Genomic DNA, 19,424 nt, shown 5'->3' with positions numbered 1-19,424 from the left:
CTCTAAGTGTTGTATTGGGATCTTTTGACTTTGTTTCCTTTTTTAAGCTTCATTATTTTCTGTAATTTTATCTTCTGTATAACCTCTCTGTTTCATCCATCCTTGCTATAATGATGCTCATTCAAAATTTACACATCAGCTATAGCATTTTTAATTTCAGCCTGACTAGAATTTAGTTCTTTTATCTCTTCAGAAAGGGATTTTCTGGTGTCTTCTTTTTTTTTTTTAATTCTCAGCTAGTATTCTTATAATCATGATTTTAAGTTCTAGTTGAGATATCTTAATTGTATCTGTTGACTATATTCTTAGCTGTCATTTCTTTCTGCTATTTTTTTGGGGGGTTAATTCTTCCATCTTGTCATTTTGGGGGAAAATAAAACATTTAAATTAAATTTAAAATTAAAGAAATTAAAAACAAAACTAACAATATCAAATAAAGGAAGCTAAATCCAAGGCGTTTCAGTCTGCTTGTTATGACAAGCTTGATAAAAAACAGAAAAGAAAAAAAAAGTTAAAAAGGTAATTACCAATTTTTTAAAATTAAATAAATAAAATAGAATAAAATAAAGAAAATGAAGTAGAATAAAAAGTTTGATTGTTCTGTATTCAAGAAGGAAAAAGAAAAGAAGAAAGAAAAAAACATAAAAACAGAAGCAAGGAAAACGAACAAATAAATGAACAAGCAAACAAAATGGAACCAAATGAAGCTAGATACAGTTTCCCCTAGAACGGAGACTTTGAAGCACACTATGATCTGTAGACTTAGAGGGTGGAAGGAATTTGTTCTGGTCTTCTGGGAAATGTGCATGGAGTATGTAGGTGTGTGGGTCTTGGTGTCAGGGTTCCATTCTCCACTTGGTGGTGCTGCTTAGCTCACCGGGGTAGATTTGAGAGTGGGCTAGAGGTGAAAAATTCTTCCCCCACCCCCCCCCCGTTCTCTAATCTTTAGGGTGGGAATTATGTGCCCTAACAGATAAGTGATCAATCGCCCTTCCTGTGTCTCAGGTTTCTGTCCACTCCCTACCTTTACCTTGTGTGTCCATGCTGTCTACCTGCCAGGTGGTGCCTCCCTCCAGAGTTTTATTATAGATGGGGCTGTTTCAAAACTCCACACTTCCGAGACTGCCAGAGCTTGGACCTGAGCTGATCATCTGGAGTAAGGTCCTGACATGCAATGGCTGGGTACAAAGTCCCCAAAAATGTTACCATGACTAGGCAGTAGCACAGGCTCAGAGTTTATGGTAAATGGCAACACAGAGCCAAGTTTTGCTTCAGCTGGCATCTTTGTTCCCAAATCTGTAAACACAGTTCTCTGGGGTCAGCCAGGACTTCTGCCCACAGAGAGGCCATATTGCCTCTACCATATGCACTCCAAGCAGGGAAACTGCTTCTCCCAATAAAGAACATGGGCCCCTCAGACCATGTTGCACATTCCCGAGGATTCACCTTACTTCCTTGATGGAGCACCGCCAGGCACTGAGCTCTGAAACTTCAGACTCTGCGTTTCACTGTTTATATAAAACTGGCTGTACTTAATACCTCTCCTTTTTCTCTGCCAATGGTTTTTGGGAACAGATATCTTGTTCAGTTCCCTGTGAGTGTTTTAACTCTTTCTCTTTCTCTCCAGCTACTGTCAGAGGGAGTGCTTTCCTTACATTTCTTGACTATCTGCACTATCTCCCCTTTTCTCATTCTCTCTCAGTCTTCTGTCAACAAAAATGGCTCTCTACCCTCAATGGCACCATGGCTTTTCTTTCCCCCAGTTCACTTGTCTGTACTGCATACCTGTCAAGATCTCTCCTTCAAATTATGCAGATTATTGCATTAATCCTCAGATCAATTTCTTGAGTGTTCAAAATGGTTTGATGTTGATCTATTTGTGTTTCAGGAATGAGACAAGTTCAGGGTCCCTATACTACTCCACCATCTTAACTCCTACCCAAAAATCAAAAGTTAAATTTTAAATGATGATTGTGGATATCACTTTATAACTTATTTAAGTAATCTGGATATATTCATAAGAATGATAAACTATTTTATCTAATATGCTAGCATAAACAATATACCAGAAGTAACAATATTCAAAATTGCTTAAAGTTGTTCATCACTTTATTAGCTATTAAAATGTTCAGGGGTGCCTGGGTGGCTCAGTTGGTTAAGTGTCTGACTTCACCTCATGGCATGATCTTGTGGTTTGTGAGTTCAAGCCCCACGTCGGACTCTGTGCTGACAGCTCGGAGCTTGGAGTCTGCTTTGGATTCTGTGTCTCTCTCACTCTCTGCCACTTGTTCTCTCTTTCTCTCTCAAAAATAAATAGACATTAAAAATAAAAATACAATGTTTAAATATCAGTTTTTCAGCTTTATCTAGGTATAACTGATTGTATATATTTATTGTATATATTTATTGTATATATTTGAATTGTATATATTTAAAGTGCACATGTGCTGATTTGATTTTCCAAAGATGGTATACAGATGGACAACAGACACATGAAAAGCTGTTCAACATCATTGATCACCAGGGAAATACAAGTCAAATCTACAATTAGATATCACCTCAAACCTGTCAGAATGTCTAAAATCAACCACAGAAGAAACAGTAGGTGTTGGCAAGGATGTGGAGAAAGAGAAACCCTCTTTGCACTTGTGGTGGGAATGCAAAGTGGTGCAGCCACTCTGGAAAGCAGTATGGGTGTTCCCCAAAAAGTTATAAATACAACTACTCTATGATGCAGCAATTGCACCACTGGGTACTTAGCCAAAGAATATAAAAATACTAATTCAAAGGGATACATGTGCCCAGATGTGTATAGCACCATTATCTACAATATCCAAAATATGGAAACATCTCAAGTAGCCATTGACTGATAAATGGACAAAGAAGATGTGGCATGTGTGTGTGTGTGTGTGTGTGTGTGTGTGTAATGGAATATTGGAATATTATCCAGCTATTATCTATCTATCTCTATCTCTATCATCTCTATCTCTATCTCTAGAAAGAGAGAGAGAGAGAGAGAGAGAGAGAGAGAGAGAGAGAATATTATGCTGAGCAAAATAAGTCAGTGAGAGAAAGACAAATACTATGTGATTGTACTTATATGTGGAATTTAAGAAACATAGCAAATAAGCAAAGGGAAAAAAGACAGAGAGGGGACAAACCAAAAAGTAGAATCCTAACTATAGAGAACAAATTGATGGTTACCAGAGGGGAGGGGGTGGACGATGATGGGAATAAAGTAGTGCACTTTTCATAAAACTTTGAGAAGTACTGCTTCTGTGAACATCTGCATTGCCCTTTCCAACTATTTCTTGCAGCAAATTAGGATCCAAACACAGAAAACCACACAATTTAGCAAGTGCTAAAATAAGCACTGGGTGTTGTATGGAAGTGTTGAATCAGTATATGGTATGCCTGAAACATATATTACATTGTATGTTAACTAACTGGAATTTAAATAAAAACTTAACAAAAATAAGTAGGTGGCTTAGTAAAGATTAACAGTGATAATGGTCATCCTTTATAAGTTTGATATTGTCATCCATACAAGTGAGAAGATGGATAATTAGATCACATTCACATTCAAAATAATGAAACACTTAGGAGCTTAATTAAAATAATAAAAAAGAAATTTTTGATTAGGTTCAAATACTTGTATTTTATGCTTTATAAAATACAACTTCTTAGCTATAAATCTAATTGCATTTTTTCATTTACTTATTTATAAGTAAACCAAAATAAGACAAATGTAATATTTTTCAGATACTATGTTAGTGTAGAAATAGTTGATTGGTATTTTGTTTTTTGGTACTTTATGAAGATTTATAGCATTTAAGCCTATTTTACAGTGATTGAAATAACTAAATTGATCTATACTTCTACAATATTTTGATTGATATATGTTAAGCTTTCTAAATACTGCCTTTTAGAAAGGAATCTGTCAGAGAGATCATGAATAGAACAGTTATTCAACCATATCCTGAAATTTTAGGAGCAAGTCAGATAGAGTAAATGGATTAAGTTAAAGTTGGGAGAAAATCACGTATTCGGTATCCTTATATAGACCTTTCAGTCTCTGAGGTTGGATCTCTGGGTGTTGAAGATCTTGTCTGGGACACCTGCTAAATTGTGTGGTTTTCTGTGTTTAGATCCTAATTTCATGCAAGAGGTAGTTGGAGAGGGCAATGCAGATATTTACAGAAGAAGCATTTCTAAAAGTTTTATGAAAAGAAACTAACTCTTTAGAATTTAGTCAAAAGTTTCTTAAAAGGATAGATTTCTAAATTCCAAGCATAAACCCATTGAATTAGAATCCCTGGTAGCAGAATGGCAAATCTGCATTTTTAACATTGATATGTATGCACTTGAGTGCTTAAACAATGGCCTTCAAAATTTGTTCACATTACACTTAGAAGAGTTATTGTTGCATATTTAATGTTTTCTTCCAAAAATTTAAGAATTTTTTTGGATATGTGAATGCTAAAGGTTTACTCTCAGAAAATATCAAGTATACAGTACAGTGTTATTAAATATAGTTTGATGATTGATGTGTTAATTAGCTTAATTGTGGTAAACATTTCACACTGTATATATCTATCAAATCATTTTGATGATTCTTTTGTTGTGCAGAAGCTTTGTTATATGATGTAGACTGATTTATTTATTTTTTGTTCCTTGAGTTTGTGTGCCATCCCAAGATACATGTGAAGCAATTTTCCCCCTACATCTCTTTCTAGAAGTTTCATGGTTTCAGGTCTTACTCTTAAGCTTTTTAATACATTTTGAGTTAATTTTTGTAAGTGATGCAAAATTGGGGTCTAGTTCATTCTTTTACATTTGAATATCCAATATCCTTAGCACCACTTATTTTTATTTTTATTTTCCTAGCACCATTTATTAAAGAGACTGTCTTTTTTCTATATTTAATACTCTCAGATCCCTTGCCAAATACTAGTTGACTGTATATGCTTGGATTTATTTCTGCATTCTGTATTCTGTTACATTGATCTTTTTATTTTTATACCAGTATTATACTGGTTTGATTACTATAGCTTCATAGTATACTCTGAAATCAGGAAGTATGATGTCTCCCTATTTGTTTTTTCTTCTTTTCTCAAGGTTGCTTTGGCTATTCTGGGTCTTTGTGGTTCCATTTAAACTTGAGGATTGTTTTTTCTACTTCTGTAAAAATGCCATTGGAATCTTGATAAGAATGGCATTAAATCTATAGAAGATTCTTGGTAGTATGGACATTTTAACAGTATTATTTCTTCTAATTCATGGAAACAGAATACCTTTTCTTTTTTTTTTTGTCTTTTTTAATTTGGTTCACCATTTTTTTGCCGTTTTTCAAGGAGAGATTTGTTTCACTTCCTTGGTTAATTTTATTTTCAAGTATTTTATTGTTTTTGATGCTATTGTGAATGGGATAATTTTTTTTATTCCTTTTTCAGGCAATTTGTTGTTAGTGTACAGAAATGCTACTGATTTTTGTATATTAATCTCGTATCCTGAAACTTTACTAAATTTGCTTATTGGTTCTAACAAGTTTTTGGTGAAGTCTTTAGAATTTTCTAAATGTAAAATTACGTCATCAGCAAATAGAAGCAATTTTACTTCCTCCTTTCCAGTTCTGATGCCTTTTATTTATTTATTTATTTATTTATTTATTTTACTTTTTACATCCTTTCACTTTCAGTCTCTGTGTATTTTTAAAGGTAAAGTAATTCTCTTCTGGCAGCATATTGATGAATGTTGAACTTTTAAAAGATTTATTCAGTCATTGTATGTCTTTTAATTGGAGAATTTAATCTATGTTTCAAGTAATTTTTTTTTGGTTTTGTTGTTTTAAGTTATTATTTTTTTAATTTAAATTAAAGTTAGTTAACATACAGTATAGTCTTGGCTTCAGGAGTAGAATCCAGTGATTCATCTCTTACACATGACACCCAGTGTTCATCCCCAAAAGTGCCCTCCTTAATGCCCATCACCCATTTAACCCATTCCCCCTACTTCCCGTCCAATAACCCTCAATTTGTTCTCTGTATTTAAGAGTCTCTTATGGTTTGCCTCCCTCTCTGTTTTTATCTTATTTTTCCTTCCCTTCCCCTATGTTCATCTATTGTGTTTCTCAAATTACATTTATGAGTGAAATTGTATGATATCTGTATTTTTCTGACTGACTTATTTCACTTAGCATAATACACTCTAGCTCCATCCATGTTGTTGCAAATGGCAAGATTTCATTCTTTTTCATCGCCAAGTAGTATTCCATTGTATATACACACACACACACACACACACACACACACACACATATATATATACATACCACATCTTCTTTATACTTTCATCAATTGATGGACATTTGGGCTCTTTCCATAATTTGGCTATTGTTGATAGCATGGCTATAAACATTAGGGTGAATGTGCCCCTTCAAATCCAGATGTCTAATGGACACATGAAGTAATTATTGATAAGTAAGAACTTACTATGTCATTTTGTTAATTGTTTTCTGGTTATTTTGTAGAATCATTGCTCCTTGTTTCTTCTGTTTTTTTTTTTTTTTTTTATGTTTTGTTATCTTGTGGTAGCGGTATGCTTTTAAATATTTATCATGTTGATTTGTGTAAATAATACCAGTTTTTATTTTGTGGTTACACAAAAGTTATATGGATATTATATAAAACATATTAAAATTATACAACCTATTTTAAACTAACAACTTCAGCAGTACATTTTGAAGCATTGGGTACTAATTCTTTAGTCACTTGAAAATGGAGTAATTAAATAACATTACAATCTTTCTTGAGCCAAATCTGACAGAATGGCTTCTTTATTTTGCTTGTCAATATTTTAACTTTAAAATCATTAATCCCAAAAGATATGAGCAGGTAATTCACAGAATAAAAATACAGCTTAGCTAACTTACAAACAGATGCTATAGCTGGCTTGATGTTTCATCAAGCCCTGGGTCCCTAAACCACACCAGGCCCAAATGCTTTGAGACACAGATTAAACACACACACACACACACACACACACACACACACACACAGTTTAAAAGAGCAACTAGCATATAAAAAAGCCAGACTTAGAACTCCGCCAAATGGTGGGGGAACTGCTGGAATATTTTCTGGGTAGAAAGGGCTGGTGGAATTGTTTTAAGCACTCCCTCCACCTTGAAAGTTCAGACAAGTGCAGGGTATGGGTACCCTACTGGACTGTCACCTCAGTAAGACACAAGCCCCTCACATACACCAGCCCTAGTCATCCCACTAAGGTGGCCACAGGGTGTTGCACACCAAGACACCCCTGGTTAGCACTCAATATAGCTTTAGATTTTGTGTCAGTGTGACACAAAGTACCTCAGAACCCTCCAGGCCCACACTACTTTGGCTTCAGACATCTTGTTAGGGCACCCCCAGCCCAGAGTGCTTCAGGCTGACACATGCTTCAGATCCAGCCACCTGGCCAGGGTTCTTCATATACAAAGCATCCCAAAATCCTCCACCCATGCTGGAATCCCTTGCCTGTACTGTACCTTGGCTTTGGATTTAGCCAATCAGTTATGGTACCCCTGTGATGAGCACCCAGGACACCCTGGCTTGCACCCGCTCCAGCTTCAGCTCTCTTGCCAAGATAAACTCAGTGTGGACAGGCCCAACACCACACTGACCTGTACCCACTTTAGCTTTAGTTGTCCTACCAGGGCATCCCTTTATGGAGTGCCACAGGGCTGCTAGCCTGTACCCCACATTGTCTTCAGCCACACCTCCAGGGTTCTTCTCTGGGAAGAGTCCTGGAACATCCCAGTTTTGATACATTTCAGCTTCAGCTACCCTGTCAAAGTGTCTACAGTGCATAGAACACTGGGGTCCCCCAGTTTGCATACATTTCAGCTATCCTGCAAGGGTACACTCTGTGCACAGAGCCCAGGGACCTACCAACCTTCAAATTCCCTCAGCTCCAACTACCCTGCCAGGGAAACCCTTGCATGGAGTGCCATGGGACACTTTGTCCTGCACTCACTTCAGCTTCAGCTGTCCTGCCAGGGTGCCCTCAGTGTGTAGAAATCCAAGACCTACAGCCTGCATTGACTTCAGCTTTAGGTGTCCTACCAGGGTGGATGCTGCACAGAGAAACCCAGGAACTCCTGGCCTACACCTGCCTCAGCTGCAGCCATGTTACCAAGGCACCTTTTTGTGGAGAGCCTTGGGACACCTCAGACTTCAGCTTAACCCCATTTCACACCCACTTCAGCTTTAGCTATTCTGGTAAGTTGCCCTTTGCTTGTAGAGCCTCAGGACACAAACTTGTACATAATTCAGTTTATGCTGTCCTTCCAAGGCATGTGCTACATGGAGAGCCCAGGTACTACATGGACCTGTGCCCACTTCAGCTTTATCTGTCCTTCCATAGTCCCCATAGGGTGGAAAGAACTGGACCCCTTAGCTTGTGTGCACTCAGTTTCACCTGTCCTGTGCGGAGAGCCTCAAGACTGCCCCAGCCCAGGACCATGTCAGATCCAGCCATCACATCAGGACAGCCACAGCACAGAGTGTCCTGTGAGCCCCAGCTCACACCAGCCACTGCTCTATCCACTCAACAAAAGTCATGAAACACACACAGTTACAGAGGGGATGACCATACACAAGACTTTTATTATTATTATTTTTTAAATGTTTATTTATTTTTGAGAGAGAGACAGAATGCAAGTAGGGGAGGGGCATAAAGTGAGGGGGACACAGAATCTGAAGCAGGCTCCAGGCTCTGAGCTGCCAGCACAGAGCCCAACACGAGGCTCAAACTCACAAGCTGTGAGATTATGACCTGAGCTGAAGTCTCACGCTTAACTAATTGAGCCATCCAGGTGCCCCAAGAATTTTTGTTTGTTTAGGAGTACCTGCTTCACCTACCTAATGCATAGACACAAACACAAAAGGTCAAGCAAAATGGAGAGGCTGAGAAATATGCTCCTAAAAAAATAAAAGAGAACAAGAAAAAAACCTCAAAAGAACTAAATGGAATGGAGATAAGCAATATGCCTGATCATTAAGCTAAAGGGAATAGTGGAAGAAGTCAGTGAGACCTTCAATTAAGATACAGAAAATATTAAAAATGACCAACCACAGTTGAAGAATACAGTAACAGCCATGAAATATAGAATATAATATTACAACAGTAGATTAGTGAATGCAGAAGAATGTATCAGCCATCTGGAAGACAGGGTAATGGAACACAACCAAGTTGAATGGCAAAAAGAGAAAAAAATTTAAAAATGAGAACAAGTTAAGGGAATTATTGGACAATGTCATGTGAACATTCGCATTATACAGGTCCCAGAAGAAGGTAGAAAAAGGGGCCAAAATTTTTTTTGAAGAAATAATAGCTTGAAACTTTTATAACCCAGGGAGAGAAATAGACATTTAATAGACATTTAAACTCATCAATCACAAAGAAAGGCATCAAGAGAAGAAAGGAACAGAGAAGTACTAAAACAATCAGAAAAAAATTTAAACGGCAGTACTTACCTATGAGTAATAACTTTAAATGTGAATGGCCTAAATACTCCAATCAAAAGACAAGTTAACTGTATGAGAGAAAAAAAAACCCAGCTATTTGCTACCTACAAGAGACTGACCTCAAACCTAAAGACACATACAGACAAAAAGTGAAAGTATGTGAAAAAATTTACCATAAAATGTAAGTAAAAAAAAAAGACCAGGGTTATAATACTTACATCATACAAAATGAACTTCAAAAACTGTAACAAGAGACAAAGAAGGCCACTGTTTAATAATAAAGAGAACACCCCAATAAGATGATAGAACAATTGTAAATATCTGTGCACCCAACATTGAAGTACCTAAATGCATAAAGCCAATATTGACATGCAGAAAGTAAGAAATTAATGGTAATAAAATAAAAGTAGGGACCTTAACACCCCACTTACATCAATGGATAGACCTATGTAGATAACCAACAAGGAAACAATCTTTAAATGACATATCAGACAAGGTAGACTTAACAAATATATACAAAATATTCCATCCAAAAACAACAGAATACTCCTTCTTTTCAAGTTCACATGAAATTTTCTCCAGAACATATCACATATTAGGCCCCTAAACAAGTATCAATAAATGTAAGTAGACTGAAGACATACCATGCATTTTTCTCACCATAATTGTATAAATCTAAAAATCAGTCACAAGAGAAAAACCTGGAAAAAAACAGAAACATGAGGAGGCTAAACAACATATTACTAAACACCCAATAGGTCAACAAATCAAACAAGATATCAAAAAATACATGGAAGTAAGGGAAATGAAAACACAATGGTCAAAACTATTTCGAATTCAGTAAAAGGTGTTCTAAGAAGTAAATATATAGCAACACAGTTTACCTCTAAAAATACAAAAACTCTCAAACAATCTGACGTTATGCTTCAAGGAACTAAAAAATACCAAGATGGATAGAAAGAAGAAAATTATAAAGATTATAGAAAAAAAATTACATAGGAAAAAATAGAAAATACCAATTAAACCAAGAACTGGTTCTTTGAAAAGATAAACAAAATTGATTAATCCTACAGATCAATATCCCTAATGAACACAGATGCAAAAATCCTGAAAAATTAGCAAACTGCATTCAACAATACATTAAAAGGGTCATTCACCATGATCAGTTGAGATTTTATCCAGGGATGCAAGGATGGTCAATATTCACAAATCAATCATTGGATTACCCACATGTACAAAATAAAAAATAAAAACTATATGATTATTTCAATAAATGTAGAAAACGCATTTGATAAAATCCAACACTTGTTCATGATAAAACTCTCAACAAAATGGGTTTAGAGGGAACAACCTCAACATAACAAAATCGATATATAAAACCCCAAAGCTAACATCATGCTCAATAGGGAAAAACTGAGAGCTTTTCCTCTAAGATCAGAAACAAGACAAGGATGCCCATTCTCTCCATTTTATTTAAGATAGTACTGGAAGTCCTAAGGAAAGCAGTCAGATAGGAAAAATAAATAAAGTTGTCCATATTGGTAAGGGAAAAGTTAAAATGTCAATATTTCCGGATGATATGATACTATACATAGAAAATTCTGAAGATTCCACCAACAAACTACTAGAAGTAATAAATAAATTCAATACATTCAATACATTCAATAAATAATTTTGCAGGATACAAAATTAATACCCAGAAATCCTTAATATTTGTATACACTAATGATAAATAGCACAAAGCAAAATTAGGAAAATTATTCCATTTAGAATTGCAGATACACGCACAAAATATCTAGGAATACTCTTAGGCAGGGAGGTGAAAAACGTATACACTTAAAACTGTAAAACAATAATAAAAAACTGAAGATAAAACAAATTCAGTGCTCATGGATTGTAAGAACTAGTATTTTAAAATGTTTATAATACCTAAAGCAATCTAGAGATTTAATGAAATCCCGATCAAAATACTAACCCAATTTTCACAAAATTAGAACAAATAATAATAATTTATAGGGAACCAGAACCATACACTTTGACCACTACCTGTAATAATCAAATTGTATAGAATACAGATCCTAGAACCAAACTCATGCTTATAAATCAATAAATCTATGGGGGAAAAAAGCAAGAATATACAATGGGGAAAAGAAAGTCTCTTCAACAAAGGGTGCTGGAAAAACTGGACAGCTGCATGTAGAAGAATGAAACTGGACCACTTTGTGGCACCATACACAAAAATAAACTCAAAATAGATTAAAGGTGTAAATGTGAGACCTGAAACCATAAAAATCTTAGAAGAAAACTTAGGCACTAATTTGAAATCATCTTTAGAAAATTTTTTCTAGATATGGTTTCTCTGTCAAGGGAAAGAAAAACAAAATTAAACTACTGGGACTACACCAAAATAAAAAGCTTTTGCAAGGTGAAGGAAACCATCTACAAAACAGAAAGGTCGCCTTCTTAATGGGAAAATATATTTGCAAATGATATATCTGATAATAGGTTAATACCCAAAATATATAAAGAACTTATACAACTCAACACCAAATCATCATCATCATCATCATTATCATCCAATTAATAATGGGTAAGAACCTGAATAAATATTTTTCCATAAAAGGTATACAGATGGCTAACAGACACATGAAAAGATGCTCAATTTCACTCATCAACAGGGAAATACAAATCAAACCCACAATGTGATACCACCTCACACCTGTCAGAATGGTTAAAACTGAAAACTCAAGAAACAAGTGTTGGCAAGGATGTGGATAAAAAGGAACCCTCGTGCATTCTTGGTAAGAATGCAAACTGATACAGCCACTGTGGAAGACAGTATGAAAATTAAAAATAGAATTAACATATAATCTAGTAATCTTACTACTAAGCATTTATGAAGAGAAAATGAAAACACTAATTTGATAGGATATATGATTGTAGCATTATTGACAATAGCCAGGATAAGGAATCAACTCAAATGTCTATAGATGAATGGATAAAGAAGATGTGGCATATAAAATTAAAAATAGAATTAACATATAATCTAATAATCTTACTACTAAGCACTTATGAAGAGAAAATGAAAACACTAATTTGATAGGATATATGATTGCAGCATTATTGACAATAGCCAGGATAAGGAATCAACTCAAATGTCTATAGATGAATGGATAAAGAAGATGTAGCATATATACATACAATAAAATATTACTCATCTTTAAAAAATGAAATGTTGTCATTTGAAACAACACAAATGGACCTAAAAGGTATAAGGGTAAGTGAAATAAGTCTGTCAAGGAAACACTAACATCATATTATTTCATTCATATGTGGAATTTAAGAAATGAAAAAAAACATGAACAAATAAGAAAAAAGAAACACTTAAAACTAGACTCTAATACATAGAACAATTTGGTGGTTCCTAGAGGTTAGGTGAGTGGGGGAAAGGTGAAATTGATAAAGAGGATTAAGCATAATCTTATCTAGTACTGAGCACTGAGTAGTGTATATAATTGTTGATTCATTATATTGTACACCTAAAACTAATATAACACTGTATGTTAATTATACTTCAATACAACAATGTGAAAAAATGTATGGAACCTCAAAAGGCCCTAAGTGACCAAAGCAATCATAAGAAAGAAGAACACAGTGGAGATCTAACAATTCTAGTTTTCAAAATAAACTACAAATAGACACAGAGATTAATGGAATATAATAGAAAGCCCAGAAAGAATCCCATGCTTATATGGTTAATCTATGACAAAGGAAGCACGAACTTATGATGGAAAAAAGACAGTCTCTTTAGCATAGTGCTGGGTAACCTGGATGGATACATACAAAAGAATAAAACTGACTCCACTTACAGCAATGGACAGATCATCTAAACAGAAAATAAACAAGGAAACAATGGCTTATAATGACACACTCGACATGATGGACTTACCAGATATATACAGAACATTCCATCCTAAAGCAGCAGAATGCACATTCTTCTCTAGTGCACATGGAGCATTCTCTAGAATAGATCACATACTGGGACATAAATCATCCCTCAACAAGTACAAAAAGATTGGGATCATACCTTGCATATTTTCAGACCACAACACTATGAAACTCGAAATCAACCACAAGAAAAAAATTGGAAAGATAGCAAATACTTGGAGACTAAAGAACATCCTACTAAAGAAGGAATGGGCTAACCAAGAAGTTAAAAAGGAAACAAAAAAAGGACATGGAAGCCAATGAAAATGATAACACCACAACCCAAAACCTCTGGGATGCAGAAAAGGCAGTCATAAGAGGGAAGTATATAGCAATCCAGGCCTTCCTAAAGAATGAAGAAAGGTCTACACAATCTAACCTTACATCTTAAAGAGCTGGTAAAAGAAGAGCAAATAAAACTGAAAAACAACAGAAGGCAGGAAATAAAGATTAGAGCAGAAATCAATGCTATCAAAACCAAAATACATTAGGACACATCAATGAAACCAGGAGCTGGTTCTTTGAAAGAATTAACAAAATTGATAAACCCCTAGCCACTTTGATCTAAAAGAAAAGGGAAAGGACCCAAATAAATACAATCAAGAATGAAAGAGGAGAGATCATAAAAAACACAGCAGTAATACAAATAATAAGAAAATATTATGAGCAATTATATGCCAATAAAATGGGCAATCTGGAAGAAATGGACAAATTCCTAGAAACATACAAACTGCCAAAACTGAAACAAGAAACATAAAAGTTGAACAAACCCATATCAGTAAAGAAATCAAATTAGTAATAAAAAAATCTCCCCCAAAACAAGAGTCCAGGGCCAAATGACTTTCCAGGGGAATTCTACCAAACATTTAAGGAAGAGTTAACACATATTATTTTGAAGCTGTTCCAAAAAATCGAAATGACAGGAAAACTTCCAAACTCATTCTATGAAGCCAGCATTACCTTGATTCCAAAACCAGAAAAAGACCCCACTAAAAAGGAGAACTACAGACCAATGTACCTGATGAACATGGATGCAAAAATCCTCAGCAAGATACTAGCCAACTGGTTCCAACAATACAATAAAAAAATTATTCACCACAACCAAGGGAAATTTATACCTGGGATGCAGGGCTGGTTCAATATCCACAAAGCAATCAATGTGATACATCATATCAATAACAGAAAGGAGAACAACATGGCCCTCTCATTAGATGTGGAGAGAAAGCATTTGACAAAATACAGCATCTTTTCTTGATTAAAAAAACCCTCAAGAAAGTAGGGATAGAAGGATCATACCTCAAGATCATAAAAGCCATATATTAAAGACCCACCTCTAATATCATCCTCAATAGGGAAAAACTAAGAGCTTTCCCCTAAGGTCAGGAACATGACAGGGATATCCACTCTCACGACTGTTATTCAACACAGTATTGGAAGACTTAGCCTCACAGTCAGACAACACAAAGGAATAAAAGGCATCCAAGTCAACAAGGAGGAAATCAAACTTTCACTCTTCGCAGAAGACATGATATTCTACATGGAAAACCCAAAAGATTCCACCAAAAATCTTCTAGAACTGGTACATCAATTCAGCAAAGTGGCAGGATATAAAATCAATGCACAGAATTCAGTTGCATTCCTATAAACCAATAATGAAGCAACAGAAAGAGAAATCAAGGAAAAGATCCCATTTATAATAGCACCAAAAACCATAAAATACCGAGGAATAAACCTATCCAAAGAAGTGAAAAATCTATACACTGAAAACTATAGAAAGCTTATGAGAGAAATTGAAGAAGACACAAAAAAATGGAAAAATATTCCATTCTCATGGATTGGAAGAACAAATATTGTTAAAATGTCAATACTACCCAAAGCAATCTACATATTCAATGCAATCTCTATTGAAATAACACCAGCATTCCTCACAGAGCTGGAGCAAACAATCCTAAAATTTGTATGGAACTAGAAAAGACCCCAAATAGCCAAAGCAATCCTGAAAAAGAAAACCAAAGCCGGAGGAATCACAATTCTAGTCTTCAATATGTATTACAAAGCTGTAATCATCAAGACAGGATGGTACTAGCACAAAAAAAGTCATTCAGTTCAATGGGACAAAATAGAGAACGCAGAAGTGGACCCACAAACATATGGCCAACTAATCTTTGACAAAGCAGGAAAGAATATCCAATGGAATAAAGACAGTCTTTTCAAGTGGTGCTGGGAAAACTGGACAGCGACATGCAGAAAAAAGAACTTGGAATACTTTCTTACACCATACACAAAAATAAACTCAAAATGGATGAAAGACCTCAATATAAGAAAGGAAGCCATCAAAATCCTCAAGGAGAAAGCAGGCAAAAACCTCTTTGATCTTGGCCACAGCAATTTCTTTCTCAACATGTCTCTTGAGGCAAGAGAAGCAAAAACAAAAATAGACTATTGGGATCTCATCAAAATAAAAAGCTTCTGCACAACAAATGAAACAATCAGCAAAACTAAAAGGTAACCAACGGAATGGGAGAAGATATTTGCAAATGACATACCAGATAAAGGGTTAGTATCCAAAATCTATAAAGAACTTATCAAACTCAACACCCAAAAACCAAATAATCCCATGAAGAAATGGACAAAATATAGGAATAAACACTTCTCCAAAGATGACATTCAGATGGCTAGCAGACACATGAAAAAATGCTCAGCATCACTCATCATCAGGGAAATACACATTAAAACCACAATGAGATACCACCTCACACCAGTCAGAATGGCTAAAATTAACTCAGGCAATGACAGATGTTGGTAAGGATGTGGAGAATGAGGATCTCTTTTGCACTGCTGTTGGGAATGCAAACTGGTGCAGACACTCTGGAAAACAGTATGGAGGTTTCTCAGAAAATTGAAAATAGAACTACCCTATGATCCAGCAATTGCACTACTAGGTATTTATCCAAGAGATACAGGGGTGCTTTTTTGAAGGGGCACATGCACCCCAATGTTTAAAGCAGCACTAACAATAATAGCTAAAGTATGGAAAGAGCCCAAATGTCCATCTATGGATGAATTGATAAAGAATACTACCATACAATGGAGTATTACTCAGCAGTCAAAAAGAATAAAATGTTGCCACTTGCAACAACATGGATGGAACTAGAGGGTTTTATGCTAAGCGAACTTATTCAATCAGAGAAAGACAAATATCATATGACTTCACTCATATGAGGAATTTAAGATACAAAACAGATGAACATAAGGGAAGGGAATAAAAAATAATATAAAAACAGGGAGGGAGACAAAACATAAGAGACTCTTAAATACAGAGAACAAACTGAGGTTTACTGGAGGGTTTGTGGGAGGAGGGATGGGCTTAATGGGTAAGGGGCATTAAGGAAGGCCCTTGTTGGGATGAGCACTGTGTATTATACATAGGGGATGAATCACTGGAATCTACTCCTGAAATCATTGTTGCGCTATATGGTAACTAACTGGGATGTAGAAAGAAAGAAAGAAAGAAAGAAAGAAAGAAAGAAAGAAAGAAAGAAAATATTCCTTTAAAGTTCAGAAGCCACATTTCTGGGCCAAATCTGTCCAGAATGGATCAGAATGGTACCCAACTCTCCACAAACCATGGAAATGAGAAATAGCTGACAGTATATTCAAAAGCGAAATATTATACAGCAGTGAGTGTACTACAACTATGGAGCAGCCCTTCATCTCACAAACATAATGAAACATAGACAAAACTAGTCCGTGGTGCTACAAATCAGAATAGTAGTCACTTGTGGGGGAATAACTAGAAGAGGGAATAAAAGGGGTTTCCAGAATTCTAACACTATTCTGTTTCTTCATCTGGGTCCTATACATTCTATAAAACTTCATCAAGCTATACACTTAAAATTTTTGTATTTTTACTGTGTATGTTAAATTCAATAAAATAAGTATGCCTCAAAAGAAAAAAAATAAATAAATTTAAAAAAAGAATGAAACTGGATCACTTTTTGATACCATGCACAAAAATAAACTCAAACTATATTAGACATAAATGTGAAAACTGAAATTATAAAAATTCTAGAAAGGAATATAAGCAGTAATTTTTTTTAACATTGACCATAACAACATTTTCTAGATATGCCTTCTTAGGCAAGGGATCCAAAAGCAAATATAAACTATTGGGACTATGTTAAAATAAAAAGCTTTTTCACAGCAAGTGAAACCATGAATAAAATAAAAAAGTAACACACTGAATGGGAAAATGTATTGGTAAATGATATATCTGATATGAGATTAATATACAAAATATATAACATACTTAGACAAACACACAACACACACACACACACACACACACACACACACACACACACAAAGCTAACTAAAAAATGGGTAAAGAACCTTAACAGACATTTTGTCAAAGACATGCAGGTGTCCAACAGACACATGAAAAGATGCTCAGCATCATTAGTCATGTGGGAAAAGCAATTCAAAACCACAATTAATTCTCACTTTATTAGTTTCAGAATGGCTAAAATAAAAAAGAAAACAAATAAGTGTTGGAAAAATGTGGAGAAAAGGAAACACATTGTTGGAAAGAATGCAAATTGGTACAGCCACTATGGAAAATAATATGAAGTTTCCTCAAAAACTTAATAAAAATATCATATCATCCAATTATTTCACTACTGCGTATTTACCCAAAGAAAACAAAAACGTTAATTAAAGCAACTATATGCAATTCTGTTTCTTGCATCATTATTTGCAGTAACCAAGTTATGGAAGCAATGCAAGTGTCTATTGATAGGTGAATGGATAAAGAAAATGTGGTGTATATCTACAATGGAATGTACGCACCCATAAAAAGGATGAGATCTTGCCATTTGCAACAACATGGAAGGAACTAGAGAATATAATGCTAAATGAAATACATCAGAAAGAGAATACAAATAGCATATGATTTCACTAATGTGGAATCTAAGTAAACAAATGAATAAACAATCAAAAAAGCAGAATTACTCCTATAAATATGGAGATCAAACTAATGGTTGCTAAAAGGAAGAAGGTGAGAGTTTGGTAAAAGTGTGAAGGGGTGTGGGAGATATAGGCTCCCACTTCTGGTATGAATGTCATGCAAATTAAACGTACAGCATAGGAAGTTATAAAAACTAATACTGAAAGAGCATTGCATGGTCAAACACTGTAGCATAATATATAGAGATATTGAAACACTATGTGGTATACCTGAAACTAATGTAACATGTGTCAACTATACTCAAATTAAAAAAATATATTAAAAATAAGGACTCTGGAAGATGGTGGCAGAATAGAAGGACCTAGACTTGCCACATCTGATGAACACAACTAGAAAATAATCAAATCATCCTAAATACTCCAGAAATCAATATGAAGACTGGCATAACAAATTTCATAACCAAAGGTAGAGAACAGGTCACATTGAAGAAGGCAGGAAATGTGGATACATGGTTGAAAAAGAAAGGTTGTGGCTGCTACTGTGGGGAGGAAGCCATGGTCATGGAGAAGGGCAAGAGACAGATGAGCACAGTGGAGCACATTAGGAAAACAAATCCCTAAAACAATTGACTTGGAAAGTGAGAGAAGCCAAACTTCCAGAGTTCTTGTAACCAGTGGTGCTTAAAGATTTGAGTTCTACAGGTCAGTGAGCTTGGCTTGGGATGGGCCCCAAGACATTTGGGTGCTTTTGGAAAGCAGTCATGTCAAACATCCTGGGGACAAATATCCTGGAAACAGTGATTTGAAGAGTGCCTGGAGCAAGCAGTGGGGAGGCTATTTGATCATGTGAGACAGCATTCATGGAGAGACACTTCCTAGAATAATGAAACTGGCAGGTGCCATTTCTCTCCCCAACCTTTAGCATAAACATAGAGCCACCCATGGGAA

Source organism: Herpailurus yagouaroundi, unplaced genomic scaffold, assembly GCF_014898765.1.
Source record: "Herpailurus yagouaroundi ecotype Mexico unplaced genomic scaffold, PumYag 67623, whole genome shotgun sequence".
Classification (NCBI taxonomy): domain Eukaryota; kingdom Metazoa; phylum Chordata; class Mammalia; order Carnivora; family Felidae; genus Herpailurus; species Herpailurus yagouaroundi.
This window is presented reverse-complemented; position numbering follows the sequence as displayed.